Source organism: Acomys russatus, chromosome X (assembly GCF_903995435.1).
Source record: "Acomys russatus chromosome X, mAcoRus1.1, whole genome shotgun sequence".
In the NCBI taxonomy this organism is placed as follows: domain Eukaryota; kingdom Metazoa; phylum Chordata; class Mammalia; order Rodentia; family Muridae; genus Acomys; species Acomys russatus.
This window is the reverse complement of record NC_067169.1, coordinates 46,884,103-46,907,215: the sequence shown is the minus strand read 5'-3', so window position 1 is coordinate 46,907,215 and position 23,113 is coordinate 46,884,103. Positions and strand designations below refer to the sequence as shown.

At 36.3% G+C, this 23,113-nt stretch overlaps 1 protein-coding gene and 1 pseudogene across 5 annotated transcripts in view; one reads left to right on the top strand and one right to left on the bottom strand.

Moving 5' to 3' along the window:
• Zc3h12b (zinc finger CCCH-type containing 12B) overlaps positions 1–22,644 on the bottom strand; it is a 200,487-nt gene extending 177,843 nt beyond the window's left edge. For 3 of the 5 annotated variants that reach the window (XM_051140942.1, XM_051140941.1, XM_051140944.1), the window contains exon 1: positions 10,459–10,953. The gene's annotated coding sequence lies outside the window, so the exon portion shown is untranslated. Of the gene's footprint in view, positions 1–10,458; positions 10,954–17,124; positions 17,367–22,575 lie in introns of those variants that run through there. The other 2 variants (XM_051140943.1, XM_051140945.1) reach the window with 1 other exon arrangement.
• Positions 16,759–17,027, top strand: LOC127184604 (barrier-to-autointegration factor-like; annotated as a pseudogene).
• Positions 22,645–23,113: the final 469 nt, after the last annotated feature.

The following is a 23,113-nucleotide window of genomic DNA, read 5'->3' as shown; positions in this document are numbered from 1 at the left end:
CTTCAACCCTTCCAGCACACCACCCTGTTGCCCTCTTTCAGATTAGGGTCAGGAATTATAGCAAGAGAGAAGGTGAAAAATTTGTAAGAACCAGAAGAAGAGGAAGTTGGCTGTGAAGTATTGTCTCCTAAAAATGTTGGAGAGGCTACACTGAAGAATGTGTCATCAACACAGCTTCCTCTTTTTTGTTTTTCAGCTTCCTACAATTTTTCATTGAAAATATAGCACATACAACATTCACTGTTCACATATTTTATGTATAAGTGATAGAACAGTCTGTGTGCCAAATCAGTTAGGCTACCTGTCCTCAGTAAACCAATAAAAATAATAGTTGGAAAGCAGAAAAAGAAGATTTATTTAATATGGCCACATTGAAAGAGGGATAAAAAGATCAAACAAGCCTTTCAAGTCAGTCTTAGGGGTCCTGAAGTGAAAATAAAGTTTAAACAGGGGCCAAGGATATAAATATCTAAACAGTCTTGGTCAAGGTGTGATTCCATCCACCTCTGACCCAACATTATCTGGGATTCAGGTCCATCCTGTTTTAGCTGGTTTTTAGAACTCTGTGAAATCTTCAGGAGACAAATTTTCTCTGTTGGATGTCTTTTTCTTCTCTCAGCATGATATTCCTTAAGAAATTTCCATTTATTTGTATCAATAATATGATATTCAGGTTGAGAGACACAAGTGCCCTTTTGTGTATAATATTTTTTTGTTTTTGAAATGATAATATAAATACATCAGTTTCCCCCTTTCCTTTCTTCTCTTGAACCTCTCCCATGCAACTCTTTTGCTCTCCCTCTTATCTATGGCTTCTTTTATTTGTTATTACCTATATGCATATTCATAAATATAACCTGGTCAGTACATGAAATGTTACTTGTGTGTATATGATCTCAGACAAGTTTCCTTAGAGACTGATCACTTTTCTTCCTTGTTCAAGTTCCTCATATGCCTATAACACACTTTCTTTCCTTTGCTTCCATGAGAATCTTTCATATTCTTAATAAAAAATACATATATACACGTATAATTTTGCTTTAAGCTGGTTTAAATACAACCTTATTGTTTTGTTTTGTTTTGTTTTTACCAAAAATAGGCTTAAAAAAAAAAAAGACGAGATCTACCTATTTTATCCAGGCTGGTCTCAAACTGGTAGACTCAAGCAATCTTTCCATGCTCTTTCTACTGAATATCTGGGAATACAAGCATACCATTACACCTGACTTAACAACACACTTTAATTAAAGAGCAATGATAAACAAATTATTCACAACTTAAAGCTCCAACATTTTATGTATTGCATTCTAGCCACAGCTTCATCATATGCTTAAATTAATCCTTAATGAGAAATTCCGTTATCAATTCCGTATTCTTTTCTTAACCAGTTCTCTGGATCTACCCAGATAAGATACATTTACACTTGACTTTTAATTTTTTTTCATTTTATTTTATGTGTATGGGTGTTTATATTTGGAGGTGTACTGCATGTGTGCCTGGTGCGTGAGGAAGACCAGAAGGAGGCATCAGATCCCTTGGAATTGGAAGTACACATTGTTGAGAACTACCATGTGGGTGTTGGGAATTGAATCTGGGTCCTCTGTGCATTGGATGGTCAGCTCTGTAACATATTTTCAGTGTTTCTCATCCACAAATAAACATACAGCAAAAATTTCACTACTTATCACAGGAGTGGCAAACCTAGAGGGAAACACAAAGAATGTAATTTTTTGTTGTAAAAACGAATGAGCTGAATCTCTGTTCTAATTAATGCAAATAGCCCATGTTGTTGTTTCTCCTGCTGTTATATATAAGATCTAAAACCTGCAAATTAAAAGCACAGAGTTACACAATAGAAACAAAGCATTACTACAGAAGTCAGAGAAGTAAAGAATTAGCTCTTGTCCCATCTTAGAAAAGTATCAGTGACAAATGGTAAGCCTCCAACAACTATTATGTGTACCTAGCTGTGCTGTTAACATTAACTTGTCAAAATTAACTGGAGTAGATGTTACCTTTCTTGTCGGAGGAATTTAATTTGAGAACATCAGAAATGTTGAGTTTTAGGTGTTAATGCATCATAATACAAGTGGAAGAAATCTCTACTAGTATTTGTATTTTTAGTTTTTAAGATAGGGGCTCACTTTGTAGCCCAAGCTATCCTGTAACTTATTATATAGGTCAAGCTTGCCTTGAACTCAGAGCAATGTTTCTGCCTCAGCTTTTTGAGTACAGAGATTACAAGTACATATCACCACAATTTGTTACTTAAGAACTGAGGAAGAAAGTCCTAGAGTTTATTTTTCAAATATTTGGCAGCACCATAAGTATATTAAGATTACAGGTTGCAATATTTAGTGCATATTTTACTTTCTCTCTCTGATGAATCAATAAAAATGTGTGTTTGCAAATGTATTAACAGTTTGCATTCAAGATATATTCCCATCGCACTGTCTATATATGAAAACAGTTTGTTATGAATATTGCCTTAAAATTTCTTTCACTACAGGTTGGTTAACACTAATATGAAAGTTCAAAACCTGAAATGCTCCAAAATTCAAATAGTTTCATGCCATGACAGTAATGCTTGGTCTTAGAGTTGCAATAACATTAAATTTCTAATTTGAGATTAGAGATAATCAATCCATAAATGTTTGCAAATATTCCTGTTTCTGGAAGACTCCAAAATCTGAAACATTTCTGCCCAAAGCATTTCTAATAAGGAGTCTCAAAGTTTATTAACTACTGTTCGCATCCCTTTCACAGTGCTATGCAGATAGCATCTAAATTAGTGATAAAACACCTCAAAGATGCTTTAAAATCGATTAAACCTTTGTGTCCCTACTTTAATTCTTTATAGCACTTACTTGAATCCAATATCAAGTTTCTGATACCAGCAAGAAACTCCAAAATTTCCTAATCTCTGAGAGGACATGGCAATTTTTCCTGTACAGCAAAATCCATAACTAACATAGGGCAGAGAATCTAGAAAAAAATAGTGTGACGGCTACATCTACCTAGACTCTAACAAATTCTTGATTAATAGACTGCAAATTAATGAAATTTCATCTTGCAATTTGGAACACACCAATGTTAAAATTTATAATACCAAAAATTACTGAAATTAAATTAGCTTTGCAATTTTTACAGAAAAATTATGAAATAAATCAATAAACAAGATAGAAGAAGAGAAATTTAAACTACTTAACGGTATCTTTAAGTGCTTTAGAAATATGTTCACTTATTATCCATTGGCATATTTACTATAAATTGTTCTCATCTATTTATTAGGATAATATCCCTAAAAGTTAATCTAGTTTTGGTTGCTACAAGTATAAGAAAATCGTAAGACATGCCAGTTCATAAAAATTCAAATTTTCAGGCAAGTGCAGTGACAAATACCTGCAATCCCAGCACTCAGGGAGGCAGAGGCAGGCGGCGCTCTGTGGGTTTGAGGCCAGCCTGGTCTACAGAGTGACTCAAGGACAGCCAAGGCTACACATATAGGGAAACCCTATCATAAAATTTTTTAAAAATCAAAATTTTTTAATTTTAGTGTGATTCTCTCAAAATTTATTGCAAATTAACAAAAACTGAAGTGTAAAATCTAATAACTATTTTTATGCCTCATTTTTTATGTTTCTATGGAATCATAGGTATTTACACTAATTGGCAGCAATAATGACAATACATTAAAATCACAAAAACTGGAATAAGTAAAGATAATCTAATAATATTTGTTTGAATGTATATAGGGACTGAATATTTACATGTAGGTAGCTATTAAACTCAGTAACAACCATTAAATATATGAGTATATGATACATGCCAGCCAGGTGTGCTGGCACATATCTGTCTGCCCTTGGAAAGTGTAGGCTGGAGAGTCTGGAGCTCAAAGTCATCCTCAGCTATTAGCTTAGGCTACACAAGACTTTGCCTCAAACAAAAAGAAACATAAAAATACAAATATATAATTATATATAGTCTGTGGAATTAAAAATCTAATGTCAGAGTTCATATGTGAACTAGTTTCCAGATTGAGAAAGTAGAATAATGGGGGGTGGGGGCGAGTTTAACTGAGGAGGGGGAATGGAAGATAGGGGAGAAGAGGGGTAAGCAAAGAGGCAAATTACAATAAGGATGCTTGAAAAAGCCATATAAGGGCCACTATTTTTAAAGGCTTTCATATATCTGTTTGTATATATGCTTAATATTGTATTATATATTATTGAATATTAAGTTATATATATATATACACACTTATATATTAAAGTAGTTTTAGGTAGATGCCAAAAATACCATAAAACAGCAAAAAATTCTGAAGCTACTATATAAATATAAAATAGTGAAAATAAGACATAATAGAAAAACAGAAATGAGTGTCCTTTTTAATTATAAAAATTTTTAAATATCCTAAGTGAAAATATACAGTTGACATTGTGAATATGAAATAATGAACCTCAAATTGATAAGGATGAATGAAGCCATTTGTCATCCCCAAAGTATCAAATTTCTATTATGTTCTTCAACAAAAAATAATTGTTTTAAAAATAAAAACCCAGAAGCTGGGCATAGTGGCACACACCTTTAATCCCAGCACTCAGGAAGCAGAGGCAGAGGCAGGCAGATCTCTGTGAGTTCCAGGGTAGCCTGGTCTACAGAGTGAGTCCAGGATAGCCAAGGCTACACAGAGAAACCCTGTCATGAAAAACAAAGATAAATAAATAAATAAATAAATAAATAAATAAATAAAAACCTAGTTAAGCAGGTGTGGTGATACATATCTTTAATCCCAGTACTAGGGAGGCAAAGGCAGGCAAATCTCACTGAGTTGGAGGCTAGCCTAGTCTACAAAATGAGTTCTAGGACAGCCAGAGCTGTTACACAGAGAAACCTTGTCTCAAAAAGAAAACAAACAAAGAAATAAATAAAACAAATAACCAACTTAGCGATTCAGTCCCCTGAGTTACACACAGTACTTTTGAATCACACATAGCTAATAATGTTCCTCCATACAACTTTCAGTCAAATTACTTAGTTGTAAAAATAGTTTTTCTCATATGCACACAGCTCTTCAGACTAACAGGAACCCTTTCTAAATAACTAATATACTCTATATTATATATGTGTCTATGTGTGTGCATGTTTTATACAACTTGCTTAGATCAGAAGTGAGAGTGAATAGAAATACTATCCACAATAATTGAGTTTGATCATGAATTCAATATTTCACGGCTATAAAAGGATAGAGACACACTAATGCTTTCTATCTAGTAGTTTTAACAAAGATTATTATGAAAATGTCTATTTGATCATTATTAATCTGTAAAAATTAAAGTTCAGGTTCAATTAATATTTATGGTATTTTATAAAGTTAAAAAATTATACTACAGAATAAAACAGTGACAAAATTAACTTCAGTGATGCACTTGTAACTAGAAAATTCGTATGAATTGTTATGTTTAGGATAACAATTCAAAGAACACTAACAAGTCATTATCTAAGATACACAATTAAGATAATGAGAACTCTGTGTAACAGTTCCTTATAAGTATCAATATACAGTTTATATGTGAAAGTATTTGTTTGATGTGTTGCTAAAATACCAGAAGAATGAATTCCATTCTTTGCTTTCCTGCCCATACTGAAATGGTTATCAGTATCTTTTGCTTAGTGAAGAAGCTTATGTTCTAGATAATTTAAGCAAAACATAAATGTTGGATAAGTCATGATTCCAATAAGATCCCATCACAAATTTTCAGAGATGTGCTCAAGTAGAAAATTTTCAGTCCACAGAATAGGATCATTTAAAAACTATTCAAAAGGATTCATCAAAACATAATCAGAACTCTTGAGTCCTCTTTCACTCGTGTGGTCTGCTGTCACCCTTGACTTTGCTTTAAATAAAAATCTGCTGCTATTTTGCAGTCTGTGTATTTCAAGTCTTTGAATAAGAGACCAAGAAACTGGAAACACTCCAACCAACCTCCAGCCATTAATAACAATACAATGACAAGTTCATGAAACAACAATATTTGCTGAGCCTAGAAACAGTGAATTATTGTTAGTTAGCAACATGTTTATCAAGAAAGACCTCTGAGGGCAGCAAAAGATAACAAATGAAAAAGGCATAGGCCTCACAAATTTGAAGTTTGGTTATATTGCTTCTTGGAGTAAATGTACAAATTCTTTGTATCTGTAATTTTAAATGAGAGTTTACGTTGGGGGACATACAGCTTTTTTATATGATACAAATGATCCTCAGCTTGTGATGTGCTTACATCTCAATAACGCAATCAAACCTTCCAAACTTAATGAGTAAACTAAGCTTAATGCACAAAACCTACTAAACATCACAGTGTAGCAACACAGGACATTGCGTTATTTGCTTTTTTCTGCCTCATGACCACATGGCTGACTGGCAGCTACAGAATATTGCAGTTGTCCACCATTGTTAGAGAATATTGAACCATATATTACAAAGGCAGTTACATTAAAGTAACACCGGCAACTTTGAAAACCTGTAAACCTGACAGGTTCCCACAGGAACTTTAAAACTACAATAACTTGCACTTCAGGTTGAAAAATGGGTCAGGGCCTGTGCATGCTAGCACAGCACATAGCAGTTGTAGAAGGGGATGCAGGGAAGGTGGGAAAGGAACACAAGACAGAACCTGAAGGCGGGACCTCATATAAGGAGGCCATGGAGGAATGCTGCCTACTGCCTTGCTTCCCATGTCTTGCTCAGCCTGTTTCTTATAGCACTCAGGACCACCAGTCAAGGGTTGGTACCACCCACAACAGGTTGGCCCTCCCACATGAATCTTTAATCAAGAAAATTCACCATAGGCCTGTTCATAGGCCTATCTGGTGGGGAGGTCATTTTCTCAATTGAGGTTCCCTCTTTCAAAATGACTCTCGATTGTGTCAAGTTCACAAAAGCCAACCAGTTCAAAGAGGAAAGAAAAGAAAAAGCTCCAGAGAATAAATCTGTAAAATAAACCTTCCCTCCAAAGATACTACAACTAAAAATGTAGAAAATTCAAACCAGCAACCAAAAGACTTAAAACTGTCAACATCAAGAGAAGAGGACAAAGAAGAAAAATAAGAAGGAGGAGGAAGAGGAGGAGGAGGAGGAAAAGAAGAAGAAGAAGAAGAAGAAGAAGAAGAAGAAGAACAACAACAACAACAACAACAACAACAACAACAACAACAACGATGGTGCTGGTAAATCTTCCTCAAATACCACAGGGACTTAATTCTGTACAAAACATCGAAGCAAAATTGCAAACAAGTATAAGAAAATGTTGTCTCTTTCCAAAGTAGAAACCAAAAATCATCAATTATGTAAAGAATTGCTTCCAGGTGACTGACCCAGAAGCTATCCAAGACTTGACAGTGGAGGAGGTCTCCTTAAAAAATATTTTAAATAGCTTAAAATATTCTATATTACCTCATTTCTGTAGCAGTTGCTATCTGGCCTGTCTTTTTATACTCCAAAGTGAAAACTTTCCCTGCCATGTTTGATAAATGTTATTCAGGTTCCAATACCAAGTATGTGTTGTCTAAAATGACTGTTAAATATTTAAGGATGGAGCTCTACCATTTGCTTGGTTTGAAGTATGTATGGTCTGTTACAATAGGATGTAATAATACTGGTGGTCAGACGAAAATGGTTTTAAAAAGACAAAAAGTAAAAGAATGGAATTTTTATAAAGAAAAAAGTTTTTATTGAATTTATATTGCATTCATACAAATGTAATAAAAATTTCAAAAGAAATTATAGTAAATCAATAATATTCTCTTATTTCAGTATGGGTTGTTATTTTTCTACATCAGAATATTAATTTACAATGTCTGACCAAAACCTAAAGACCATTAACATATAACCAATTTTTCACTTTGCAAAAGAAATAGAAATGTACTAAAAAAAGTTTTACAAAGGTTTATGAATGAAGTTTAAACATTACTTGCCAAATATTAACATACTCATTAACATATAATAAGTTTGACAAGTATCAAGTTCAAGACTCTAATGTAGCCCTTCCTTTTATTGTACATGGTCTTATATGATAAACTAAGCTATATAATTTAATTAATCAAAATTCATGTTGCTCATAGAATGTATCTAGAAATAGCCTTTAGAGAATATCAATAATATAAAGTTGTGTTTACTATACCAGTTTTGTATAAAACACCTTGACTATATTTGTCATTTACTATGCAGTGAAATTATACATTTATAAAATATGTTAACTTAATTATTTGTAGCTTCTTAGACAACATTCTCATGTGCCCTAGGATAGGATGATTATTTTAAAACTAACAGCTATAGTATGTACATTGCAAAGCTATTAGTATTTAATTTGTTATTAAATTATGATTTATCATAGAAAAGAATGCTTAGAGAAAGTTAACTGCTACAGATAATCCTTTTCTCCTTTAGTCAAAGCCTACAATTTCAAGAACAAGTATGACTTTTCTATGAAGCCTTCTCAGATATCCTCTAGGCTTCAATGATCTCCCTGTGATCTTAAGTTTCTAGCTCTTCTTCCATACTTTTCTATGTTATGATTAATATATCTTCTCTGTATTCTTCTCTCCCAATTGAATTCCTTGGAACTATTTCAATTGGCTTTTTTTTTTTCAAAGAAAATTCTATTCCTGATTATTGGTAATCAGATCCAGGGCTAGATAAGTGCTCTGCCACGAACAGCACCAACAGATTCTGGAACCTGTTTCTGATCCACATTTTCCCATTCCCACAGTGATGTGCACTGAGTAGAATCTAGAAAACAAAAGCTTACTAGAAGTTTCTGAAAATAAAATAAAAACAAGTGAAAACAAACTTCATTCCAGAGTTCAGTGATCAAGATCATGAACAGTACTTACAAAACAAAATATCTTTTTCCCATGTGATTCTAACAGTCTGTGTGAATGGTGTGGGATATGTGGTACCTACTTGGTCATATTCATTACTGTAGAATTCTGTTCCTTTAGATCTAAAAATATTTCAAATAAATAAGGGTAGTACTCATCAAGACCATTCCCAAACACAAACAATCTCTAAGTTTAAAACCTAGGCTCTTGCAGCATGCCTATTTGCCAATGCACAATGGGTACAAAACTATACTTTAAGCACAAGAGCATCTCAAACACAAAACCATTCAATATAAGACTTTTTACCTAAAACCATCAGGAAATTGGCAGTATAAACAGATGCACTAGCCGAAGTTACCTAATCACAAATGGCATCTATATCCTTTTTAAAGTTCTGTAGCTGAAAAGGGTTACCGAAAACTAAATTTAGCTCTCCCATCATTGTGCTTCTTTTTCACCATTTCTTTTTAGATAAGAGACCTGAAATGGCTTAAAACTGTCAGGGTAGAAGCGAGTGAAATAAAAGAACCCATCCTTTGTAGTCAGCCCACAGAAGTGCCTTAAAATTAAAATTATACATCAATTCAAATTGAGTTCACTTTTGAAAAGGGTCAACTGGGAACCGTAAATTTTCTCAGCCATCTACTTTTAAAGAAACAGTCTCACACTTCAAAATAATGTTATTGTCAAAACACCTTGTAAGGTTAGAACCTCATCTAATCACACTATCTAAACTCTCACTTCGGGTGTCTCATGCCAACATTTTTGGGAAGTGACTATTTTCAACTGTAGCCTACTTTAAGAAGAACAAATGATCACAACTATCCTTATTTTTATTAGGAGCATCAACACATTTTTAAACGAAGTGAGTCATTCTGGATGAAGAGTGCTTAGTAAAACGTGTTTCCCCTATTGTTAATAATCTACTTTTCCACTTCTCAAGTGTGATGATATTTTGGCTGTCAAATAGAACATATCACCAGCTTTGTCTTTTTATTGCTATTCTTACTATTATTTAGGATAACTAGTATCTGCCTAGTTTCACATGTTAAGAATCAGGAGGTAGGCATATGGTTTGCAGAAGCTGATTGCACACAAGTATAAAAACACTGAAAAGTAAGGCACTATTTATGCTATCTGGTCAATTCTTCAGTCGTGAAGTAACAACAATGCGGAGGATGGGCTTTTGACAAGCCTGAGGTCAGGTCAGATTGCCTCCTTAGATCAAGAGTCAGAGCCACAGTTAGAGCAAGCAGAGATAGGTGAACAGGGCACTAGGAGAATCTGTTTCCAAACCGGATACCAAGGTGCATAACTGTATTTAGAATCATCAGCATCTAAAAAGCAACCCCAGGCCTTAATTACTGACACTATGTTTCTAGAAGCCAAGGTTGAGATAACAAAGTGGTGCCTTTGAGAAGGGAAACTATCTGGAAGAAATTACCCGCGAGCAAACGCAAGAAGGGTGTCAGAAGCTTCTGAATGAGAATGCACAGCTTCATTGGCCTGCTGGGGCCCCAGAGACCTAGTGATCAGAAAGCAGCTCCAGCACCAGGCGACTGCGGTAGCAATACTCACCTCTACTCTCCAATGCTCTTGTTGTCGCTCTGCACCACACAGCCCCTGCGGAGGGGAAAACTTTCCCCCTCCCCCGCCGCTGAGGGTGGGATCCGCGGGCGAGAGGAGGCGGCGTCGCAGCTGTCCAAGCAGGGCCAGAGAAGCGCTGGGTGCAAGAGAAGCAGCCCGGTGCTTGTGCGCCAGGCAGCCACCAACTTCAACACCATCCACTTAGAGGGCCAGGAAGAAGCAAAGGCAGCAGGCCTTCGCCCAGCGAACCGAACTCTCCCGGATACGAGGCCCGCGCTTCTGGCAGCATCGTCTGCCCCAGTCCTCTCAGCAACAGGACCCCCAGGCTTAATTCCAAAATTTTGGGCCCCACGACCACAGAACAGTGGCTGCTCCCTCTTGGGGCCGCGGTAGCAGCTGCATCCTCGTGCTCCTCTTCCTCTGGCGCTGCTGCCTACACACACAGCCCGGGCGCACTTACCACCCTGGCGCCTGGATCGCCGTTTCTTAGCAACCGCGCGCATGCGCCCCACCCCCGCCAGGGACCACTGATGCCGCTGTCTGATCTGGGACCAGTTGGTTCGCGACCTAGAAAAAGTGAACAAAACCCCACACCCTAGGTAGGTCCTAAGGTCAAAGTAAAAGAATGGCGAGGAGAGGTCTAAAATGCTCTGAAAAGGAGAGGAGTGGAGACTTAGGATGAAATCCACTACAGGCATCTGAGCTTTGGTAAATGTTTTTTTATTTGTTTTCCTGCAGTCTTTTCTCATACTTCTACCAGAGTGATCTTTATAAAACTCCCCTCTCTCACTTGCCTCTAGTTAGGAGAATGGGTTTGGGAATTACAGCCAAATTTGTATTTCTATTCTTTTTGGTGGGAGAGATAACTAACCTTGCTAAATCTGTTTCTTCAACTGTAAAATGAGAATCGTGACACCCACTGAATACTTATAAGGTGAAGAGAGAAAGTATGTAAAGCACTCAATATACATAAACTACTGTGATGCAGAGTAAGCACTCAATAAAAAGGTGCTATTTGTCAATGGTTCAGCACTCTGTGCAGTACAAAACAAAATGCACGCTCTCTAGTTGAACATTCAAGCTTAAGAAAGTCCTCCAAGAGGAGTCTGATTTCATTCTATTGCCAGCCCTTAGTCACTCAGCTGTAAAGCTGCTTTACACTTCCTCAAATTGAAATGTATAGAATGCCCATGCACATTTTCTGTGTTCTGTGAAAAAGAAATCTATGTGAAACCACGAACTAGTAAACATCCAATGATCTTTTCCAAACCACATATTAGTATTAAAATACTGACATTAATAAGGGGAAAATGGGAGGGAGGAAGGGATGGGAGGATGCAAGGAAGGGGATAACCATTGAGATGTAATATGAATAAATTAATAAAATAAAATTAATATAATAAAATAAATTAAAATAAAATAAATTAATAAAATAAAAAAGAAATGACATATAAACAAGTAGCTATACATAAAACATTTTTGTGTCATTTTTTGCTGGATATTAATCTTGTTAAAATCAGGCTGAACTATTCTGTAATGTGTAATTATAAGACAAAAACGTAATTAATTCTGAACATAATACAATGTATAAGCAATATGTGCATATTTACAAAATGTACTTTGCTGAAAGAGTTAAACATTTTAGAAACTATTAAAAAACGATGTCATGTTGTAAAAGCTCTGCAAATTGCTAATAAGATGTAAATTTCAAATGGACTATACATTTCAATTGAAACTTGATGGTAACTAGATAGCCAGGAAATATTAAAAAAACATTGTGAGTATTTTCCCTGGGGTTTGTACTCCTTTGGTCATATGATATATCCACCACTATAAAGAAGTAACTCCTGTCAACAGACTTGTCTAAAAAAATATGAAAAGAAGAAAGGCTGATTTATTGTTTAAAAACAAAAAAGTACGTGCAGATAGGTGACTCTCACAGCACTGGAAGTTTAAGATGAAGTTCTGCAGAATTTACATAGTATGCAGATAAAAAATTCACTTAGGATTTGAGTTAGATGTTTGCCTAATTAATTACGTATTATAAAAGAATAGTAAAACATCTCCAGAATGGTACCACACATATTTCTGAATGATTGTACCTTAAGATTAGATTCTATAGTAACTTTGAAGATATGTATTTATATATCAAGATCAAATAGGTTAGAGACTGGGAGTTTGTAATATCTGAGGACATTTATTCACAATTTAAAAGTTAAAGAAAGTGCTGGACACAGTGGTGCATGACTGTAATCCCAGCACTTGGGGAGGCAGAGGCAGGCAGATCTCGTTGAGTTTGTAGCCATCCTAATCTACAAAATGAGTCCAGGACAACCAAGGCTACACAGAGAAGCCCTGTCTCAAAAGAAACAAACAAAAAGTAAAAAATAAAATTAAAAAGTTACAGAAAGTATAAGGGTCTATTATGTCCATTAATGGGACACTCTACAATCTACCACTAAGTGGTAATAGTCATCTTTCACTTTTACAATTATGAATCAATAACTTTTTTGATAGACAAACCCTGTGTTGACATAGTAGATGTACGTACATAGCTGCCGAAGAAGAAATTCTTCATAAACATATAAATTAATGATAGAAGTAATATTGTTCTGCATGTTGACAGATAAAAATTTCATGCAAAGGAAAAAGTATGTGAAAGTGAAATTAAACGATATGGACAGTGAAAAGTAGAAAGTGCACTAATTATTTTTTCCACTGCTGTGATAAAACACCATAACCAAGATAATTTGTAGAGCGGGAGGGGGGAGTTTATTTTGGGCATTCAGTTCCAGGGATTTAGAATCTATGATGAAGCGCAAGCATGAAAGCAAGTTGTAGGCATTGCTGCTGGAGGAGTAAGCTGAGAGGTCACAGTTTGAATCACAATCATGAAGCAGAGAAAGAATAAGTGGCATGGAGTCTTTAAACCCTCAGTGCTCCCCTCCAGTGACATATTTCCTCCATAAAGATTACACCTCTAAATTCGTCCAAAAGCATCACAATACATGAACATACTGGAACATTCTCACTCAAACCACCATAGAGATTTTGACTTAAATAGATTCTGTCTATATTATGATCAGAACAGAATAATTATGTAATAGTGTTGAATACAGACAAGCTAGATTTGAAACAGATTGTGCAATGTCTGTGTGCCATATTAAAGATTTTGGAAAAATTTCTCTATCTGAGGGATAATTATAGTTTAAAAATCATGCTACTCGTTTAAAAATAATAAAAGGAAACAACAAAAGAAAATTTATTCAAGAAAGACTACTGCTGTGGATGATTACAGTAAGGCTGAGACATGGACTCAATTCTGACATGAGAAAATAAGGATATATAACAAAGAATCAAGATGGAATTGAATGTATGTGTCTTAAAGAAAACATTCTTTTTATAGTTGCTCAACAGGGAACAGGGCTTTTGGCTTTTTTTTTTGTTTTGTTTTTTTGTTTGTTTGTTTGGGGTTTTTTTGTTTGTTTTTTTGAGACAGGGTTTCTCTGTGTACCCTTGGCTGCCCTGGACTCACTTTGTAGAACAGGCTGGCCTCGAACTCACAGTGATCTGCCTGCCTCTGCCTCCCAAGTGCTAGGATTAAATGTGTGCTTGCACTGCCACCACTTCCTGGTTCAACTGGGCTTTTGAAGAAGACTAGAATGATAAGATATCAAAGATATAATCTCATCAAATATTCGGGGTCATCTTAGTTGTGTAGATGGTTTCATTCTCATCTGGGAAGTGAAGGGTCTCCAAAAGTGGAGTAATTCCTGAATTCCCAAACATTTAAGCCCCTTGTTTGCAATAATTCATCATTTCTTGATTGTTTTCATTCCAGCTCTTCTGAGGAAGTTCACTCTGACCTTTGGATACAAATTTTATGTCCTCAAATATTTAGTGTCAGTGTCTGATCCTTTTATGTTTTCTTGGAAGTTCTTCCCCAAGAAACTTCTCTTAGCTAGCATTCCAAACCTCAACCTTTTTTTTAAACTGTAAATGTGTGACTTTATTGGTTACCTTTCAAACCCACCACCAAATTTCATTCTCTAGCTAAAAAAGACCCCTGAAACTAGTAGGAAATTTAGAACCTAGAACTCATGTATACTCCTATGTTACACCTTTATTTTTCCAGTTTCATATGGGCTATATATAGTGAAATTTCCCATCTGAGCTCCTCATCATTGTCTCACCAAGACCCTCAAAATTCTTAAGTTATTCATTCTCCTTTCTGTAATGATATGATACAGTGAAAATATCTCTTACACTATGAGACTGAAAATTTTGAGGGAGCTCACAGCCAAAGTTAATAATATTCCTTAAAGTTACTTAAGATTTCAGAATGCTAGTCTACTGGGTACTTAAATTATTTAGCCTGCCTTTAAAAGAACAATGTAACAGCCAACCTTATTTGCCTTGCATTTCCCATGTAATCTATATTTACAACCTAAGATAATGCATAACTGCAATCTTAACTTGTGTACTCTTCCATGCCTATGGCCAAGAATAATGTATATGTATCATTTATTGAAAACAGTAAATACAGCAATTGAAAGCAAATTCCTGAATCTGTACTATAAATGTTGAAAGAAACCATTTATGCATATTGGTTGATTTAAAAAAAGATGTTTGAAAGAAAAAAGATGTTTGTTGTTTAAGTTAGTTGGGACCAGTCAGATCCAGTGATTTAATCCCTTATAAAATTCTGTTAAAGATTTCTGTAATATAACCCATTCTTTCCCCCATGTGATACTTTCCATGTTGTTCAATAAAGACAGAGTGAAGCCATTTGTTAGGGGCAGACACCACTCACTCACACACAAAGATGCATATAATTCATAGAACAGACACAGAGATACCCTATGTAGATTGACACAAAGGGACAGAGACTCGAGGAGAAACAGATTCACAAGACAGCCTTCAGGCAGGCACAGATCCGTACTCATACAACAGACAGGCAATGGACAGACAAGACAGGGAGCATGAAGTTAGAGAATTCAAATCTGGACTTGCTATTGCCTAAGTGACTCCAAGAGAAGTAATTTTCTTAATTAATATGACAACAACACATTATTGGTGACTTGGAGTCAATCACTTACGTGTATAATCCATGCACCGTTTTCTCCACAATACTTTATACTTCTCCTTCTTAACCCAATCATTCTCCTAGCTTATAAACATGCTCAATGCAAATATATGCTTGAAAGAAACACTCATCTTTGTCCTGGAGATTCCTCTAGTCTCCTGGAAGAGTCTTCTTTTATCTTATCAACATTTCTCCTCATTTGGAGATCACAATATGGCTCTACATTCACTGTCTCTAATTCTTAACTTGCCAGTCATCTTTCAAACATTGTTGTAAGGATTTCACTTCCATCTCTTTACTAAAATGTCTGTTTCAGGAACACCAATTACTAATTTATTTCTACAATGGCTACTTTTTAGCTGCTTTCTTTTTTTTCTTTTTTAATTTTTAAATACCATGGAATGGTAAAGGTTATGATCTATTATTTCAATATCTCTAATCTCTTAGTTATCTCCCAGACTTTGTGAACATTGTGCTCATGCTCATATATTTCCCATATTTATATTTGAATATAATATTTCATCACCTTTGCTCTTCATCAGTAATATTCTTTCATCTCTTTGGTCTATTTTACTGTTGACAGTACTATTGTTTTTATTTGATTCATAAAGGTTTTCAATTCCAACATCTCTCTATATTTTTTTAATTCAGTACCTCAATTTTTGTGCTGATTTTTTTCTTCAGTGTTAGTGCATCTTTTTCTTTTTTCTTTACTTTCTCTCTCTAGTGATTATACAACTGAAAATCACAAAGTATTGTATAATGTGCTATGAAGTTTAAATTATCTAATGTATAGAAATAATAAATAAATGAGATGATGGAAGGAGACAGAGAAACGGAAAGAATAGAGGCTATACACAATTAAAGAAACAAAAGGAAGCCAAGGGAAAGAGTGGAGAAGAATGTTGTAGAGAGGAGGAGAAAACAGTGGGACATTAGTGGTAAAAATAAAATGGAAAAGGGGTTTGCAAATAGTGCAAAAATGGCTAAAACACAATCAGATAAGTGTAAAAAATATTGCCCAATAATGAAAAATTGTGTAAGCAAAACTCGATCAATATATGAAGGTGAATAATAAGTCAAAAATTATTAAAAGAAAAGCTTTAGGAAGTTGAAGAGGGTCTAGTAGCTTGAGATATTGGCAGGAGCAGCAAAGTGGTTCAAGGAGTATAATCAGTCACAGCTACTGGTTAAACCTGATCAGGATGCTAACAACCCGAAAGCACCAAGATTTCCTGGCAGAGCCCATGGGAGAAAGCCAGTGCAAAGCCTGGCTGGCATTGGTGAAGTCTTGGGCAAGAAGCCAAAGGAAAGGAGCTTTGACGAGGCTTATGTGTTCCTTGGCCAGTTTCGGGTGCTAAAGAAAGATGAAGACCTTTTCTGAGAGTGGCTGAAAAACACATGTTGTGCCAATGGCTAGCAGACCCAAGACTGTTTTGGGTGCCTTCAAGAATGGTCTGGTGCTTTCTTGTAATGTTCTCTGGGGATGCCCCTTAGTCTCCCAGCTACAGCATAGAGTCTCCAGGGTGGGCCCCTCCCTGTCCTCCATGAAGGAAAAGATTCTCACTCACCTCCTACAGACTCCAGGGTCTCTTGGGAGTTCTCTCCCCTCAGTACTTCAGTCCTTTTTGGAATTCTTGTTCTTGTATGCCTTGGCCTTCCTCCTCCTTCTCAAGTTCTATGGCAACAGTTATCAGCTTTCCTGAATGGATTCCTGGCATCTTTCTCCCTCCCTTCATGATCTGTTGGATGCCCTTTAGTTCCATTTTGGGAGTTGTGAGTCACTGTCCTTATAAAGACTTTTTTCAGTGGCCTTCAAGAGAAAAAATTTAAGTGCAGTGAGATAAAAATCCTTTCAATTGTTTTCACTGTATTTGTTTTTCTTTGTGTACCAGAGGCCTCTACTGGCCACAGTTAATATTTGCATTGTATATAGTAGACAGGTTCTTCCCCTCAACTCTCATGACTTTACAGATGGGACTCTCATTTTAACTGAATAATGTCACTCAGATACACTGAACATGAGAAGGTACCATAGCAATCAGATGGGTACAAGCACAGAACCTGTCTCCATATTTTTCAATGCATCCTGAGTATTAATCGCCCTGTTGGAGGGATGCAGCTATACATATTATGTACATTCCTGGAACTTCCAAATCTTTCGACTCTAGCAGTGAAAGACAGACAGGTGAGTCGAGAGTTTGATCCATCCTTTGGCTTCAGGCTCAGAGCTATCAAACTCCAGTTGATTTGTTCATATACATGGAAAGCAGGGCTATCTCCCCTGAACACTTCTTAGATGAATACAAAATGTCATCTATACCCTTTGTCTAATCTACATTTGTTGTTCTTGCTATGCACAGCCCCCTCTCTGAGACTTCCTTTACCTGAAGTGTGGCATGCCAAACTGAGGTTCCTTCTCTGGGCCTTTCTTCACCCAAAGGCTGTGGCAAACCAAGTTGATGCTTCGTCACTTGTGGATGTTTCATGATTTCAGGCCTTGGAGGTACCTCAAGTTTTAACAATAGTTTCTCACTCAAGACAGTGCCCAGCTGCTGCCCTCTAAGGCAGCTAATGTGGCAAAATGATGCAGCTCACCAATGGTGGCCTGTCCTCTAGAGAAATCATTGTTTCATCAAAACTCACAGCTGAATTTGAGGACTGATAGGGTCATGCCTTTATCCTGAGGGTAGGACTGCCCGTCATTTTTTTTTCTTGCTTATCTCTTGGAAGTAGCGACTGCTTCCCCTCCCTATGCCAGCGAACTGTTCAGCTAAACCTCTGTTCAGCTTACCTCTCTGAATCATTCATCTTTTTTCCTACTTAATTGAAATACTCCTTCATTGTTTCCATGGAGTTCTGAACCTCTTTTTCAATTTCTCTTTTTTTGGGGGGGGGATACAGTATGTGTTTTTCTTGGTAGGATTAATATTTGCCAGTTCACACAGAGGCAACCTTTCTGCCATCTTACCCAGAAACTCAGAAGTTCAAGAGCTCTGAGATGTAAGACTTGTTCTGCCAATGCCTTTATTATGTTTTGCTTATTTTTGCCAAGTGATAACAAACTGTATACTGGGCTGGCATCTTATTCATTGTTGCATCTAAACATTTGTGGATGTCTTGAATTTAGTAGTTATTATATAGTAACTTGTTAACATGAATTAAACTGACCTGACTTGTTCTTTAATCCTCCATACACATATATTAAATCCCATGGTAAATTGCATTTCCTGTTAAAAGTGCATGTGATTCATTCATTCTTTCTTTCTTTCTTTCTTTCTTTCTTTCTTTCTTCTTCCTTCCTTCCTTCCTTCCTTCCTTCTTTTCCTCCTTCCTTCCTGCCTTTTTGAGACAGGGATAGCCTTGGCTATCCTGGACTCACTTTGTAGACCAGGCTGGCCTCAAACTCATAGAGATCCACCTGCCTCTGTCTCCCAGAGATCTGGGGTTACAGGTGTGCATCACTGTGCCCTGCTTACCCTTTTTAAAAATAATGCCTTTAAAGACAGGATCATCTTTATAAGCCCTGCATTCATGAAAAGGGATAAGCCCCCAGATAATTCTGAGCCATATTTTTAGTGTTTTTTAGACGGTAAGAACTGAATTCTTGGCATTTTCCCTTTGGGACAACATGAAAATGAATTTCATTAAATATTAATTGGTAGCAGGGGAAGGCAGCACACACACATGCAACAGAGAGAAACCATATGGAAATTTTAATTTCCAGACAATTATCCGCAAAGTAGATACTCAAGCATATTATCATGAGCTGGCAATATATAGCCATTATTCACAATTAGAAGCTATTTAAGTCATTCATTTATGCTAACAAGGATAAAAACAGACTAAAATCATAAATAGGAATACATTGAGAATGATAAGCTTTATGAAGTGAAATTATAGTATTGATAATTTTATGCAACTTGAAAGCTATAATTTCTCTTTTTGCATTTTATTTTTTAATTTTAAAAATTTATTATAATTTATTCATAGTATATCCCAATTGTTATCCCCTCACTTGTATCTTCCCCCCCTCCCTCCCCCATCCTATTCCCCTCCCTTAGACCTCTAAAAAGGGGCCCCTCCTCCCCCACCGACTGACCATAGCCTATCAGGTCTCATCCAGATAACCTGCCTCCCCTTCCTCTGTGTGCTGGAAGGGCCTCCTCACCAAGGGGAAGTGATCAAATCGAGGGCACCAGAGATCATGTCAGAGGCAGTCCATGCCCCATCCCTGACAGCCGTGGAGAATCAGCTGTCCATTGGCTATATCTTAACAGTGAGTCTAGGTTCTCTGCATGCCTTATCCTTGGTTGGTGCATTAATTTGTGCAGGCTCTCCCCCATCCAGATCCACAGGCCTTGATGGTCACCCTGTAAGGCTCCTGAACCCTCTGGGTCCTTCCATCTCCCAACTCTTCCATACAACTCTCAGCGTTCTGCCAAGAGTCTGGCTGTGAGTCCCAGCATGTAATTTCTTTATTATAAATTCATTTCACTTTTATTGATAAGAATAGAACTAACAGTAATCGATTGCCTGCTACATGTTATATACCACAAAGACTATGTCACTATCTCATTACTCCCTGGTGAATCCTTATCAGTTACTTTTATAGATTATGGAGCTGAGCTCTAGAGAGACAAAATTATTTCCCTACATTCTAACAATAAAACACAAATGTGAATGTTTATGCTCAATTTTATTTGGTGGAATAAAGATGTGTAAACTCAGAGTTTCTGATGCAATATGTACGGAACGGAGTTGAGAATTGTATTCTACCAGTGTTAGGTTATGCTGACATTGCTGTTCTGGCAATCGTATTGCCCAAACCATTGCTTCCAGGTATCTATGTATGGTTGGGTAAAACCTATATAAACTGGCCATTTGGTTCATAATATCCTTGTTATTTACTTCCAATGTACTATATAAATGTTATTTTATATGAGCTCTTATTTTGTAAGAACACTGATCTAGTTCATCCGGTCATTTGATGTCTGAAGCTTTACCACAAAAACTGACAGATGTTTACATGATTTTCTGCCTCCAGACATGGGGAGCTCATTCACCTGTGAGGAATTCAGTTTTATTTTTTGACTGCTTTAACGTGAATATTAGAAAACTCTTCCTCTGGAGTTGGAGGACAGGAGCATAGATGAGAAAGTACCTAAATTACAGCTTGTCAGTGCAAATTGCAGAAAATTTACACGATTTTTTGAGCATGTCCATCATTTACTTCAGGAATGTTATTTTTAGTGCGTAACAAATTATCTCTAAAATTTAACAACCGGAAACAGCTCACATTTGTTATATCACAATTCATCTAGGTCAGAAATCTAGATACAGCTTAGATCCTCTGCTTCTGTAACTCTTTCACGTAGAGGCACTTGCATGCCTTTTTGTATTGGTTGGGCTATACACATTTTGGGGCTCACTTTTCGCAAAATTTTCCTTCAAAGTCCATATTGTTGTTAGCATGCCTCAAGTGCTTGTGGTCTGTTTGACTGGGTTGCCTCAGTTCCTTGCCATTATTTGGGAATGGGGGTCCTCTGTTCTTTGCCAAATAAACCCAAACTGAAATGAATCTCATGTGGGAACTAGAAAGTGATCAGATAGACTCTGGTAGCAAAAGAAAATAATGATCTTTGGTAACCAAATCTGAGTCATGATTTCCTATGACTTTCACCATATTTGTAGAAGCAAGTCATTAAGTCTAATCCAGATTCAACTGGATGATTATTACACAACCAAATGAATACTAGCAAGCAGATTAGTTTACCTACTAACTATCTAGATACTTTAATACTTCTTGAAGTTATACCTGGCACATGTTCAAAGAGGTAGGCTGTCAGTGCTTTGGGTTAAACTGTACAAGCCTGAGATGACAGGTAGCAGACACTTTTAGCTTCAAACACAGCCCCTGTTTTCCAATTTTCCATTAACAGCAGATATATGGTTTTATTCAAGGCAGCAATACATCTAGCTGAATGTCTTTGCTCCCTTTGCAGCTAGTGGTGACCATATGACTAGTTCTGGTCATTAAATGTAAGATTTTTGATAGAAATTTCACAGAATGCTTTATTTTTCTGTCACAACTAAGACTATTATGGCTAGAGTTACCATGTGGGTAAGGTTACTGCATGTGATCCTGCTATGACTTGAATTATTCTAACAAGAGCAAAATGAGCAGACTCCTTATTGAAGTTGGATTTCTTATTTGTTGCTGCTGAGAACATATCTGATTGGTACAGTCTTCAACACAACCAGATTAGAACTTGTTTTATATTTTTTAATATTAATATCTTTATATGGCATATAAAATAATGGATTTCATAATGATACTGGGCAGGTTCTAGAGGTGATGGAGGTGGTTCTGCTGTGGCTGGGCTGAATTCTTCAGGTGAAGAGGATGGTCTTTCCCCAGAATAAATGGCAATTCTCAGACAGTCATTGATCAAGTAGTTAGTGCTGGCTCATTTCTTTCATGTGAAGCAGGGACTTATAAACCTTGGGCAGTGTGAGGGGTTTTGAGGATGAATGTTATTGGCTAGGAATAGAATGCTGGCACTGCTGTATTTACTTGAAGAAAGGTAACAGGACACAAGCTCATGTTACTGACTTCCTGTAACCTTGAGTGACCACCTGTAACCTTGGGGGGCTGTGCCCTGTGCTCCTAAAGCAAGCACAGGAAATAGGAGAAAGCTTTGTTCTACACCCTCTCTTCTCAGGATGAGATTTTAAGTCACAAGTGTGAGATTTTTGGAGTTTGAACATGCTCCAATCTCACTAGTCTCATGACAATTCCTCTATAGGCATGGTCCATGAGCCCAACAATATTCCTCAAACTATTCAAAAAAATAGAAACAGAAGGAACATTTCCAAATTAATTCTATGAAGCCACAGTATCACCATGATACCAAAACCACAAAATACCCAACCAAAAAAAAAAAAAAAAAAAAAAAAAAAAAGAATTTCAGAGCAATTTCCCTCATGAACATTGATGAAAAACACTAAAAAATACTCACAAACTTCATCCAAGAACATAAAGAGATATCCTTTCTCACGATCAAGTAGGCTTCATTCCCAGGCATACAGGAATGATTCAATATATGAAAATCCATTGATGTAATCTACCATATAAACAAACTGAAAGAAAAGAGCCACACGTTTTTCTCATTAGATGCTGAAAAGCCTTTTACAAAATCTAACACGTGTTCATGTTTAAAGTCTTGGAGAGGTCATGGATACAAGGTACATACCTAAATATAATAAAGGCTATATACAGCAAGCCAATAGCCAACATCAAATTAAATGGAGAGAAACTTAAAGCAATTCCACTAAACTCAGGAATAAGACAAGGCTGCCCACCTTCTCCCTATCTATTCAACAAAGTACTTGAAGTTCTAGCTATAGCAATAAGACAACTAAAGGAGACCAAGGAGATACAAATTGGAAAGAGGGAAGTCAAAGCAGTACTATTCACAGATGATATGATAGTATACATGAGTAACCCACAAAATTCTACCCTCTTATATACAAATGGCAAACAGACTGAGAAAGAAA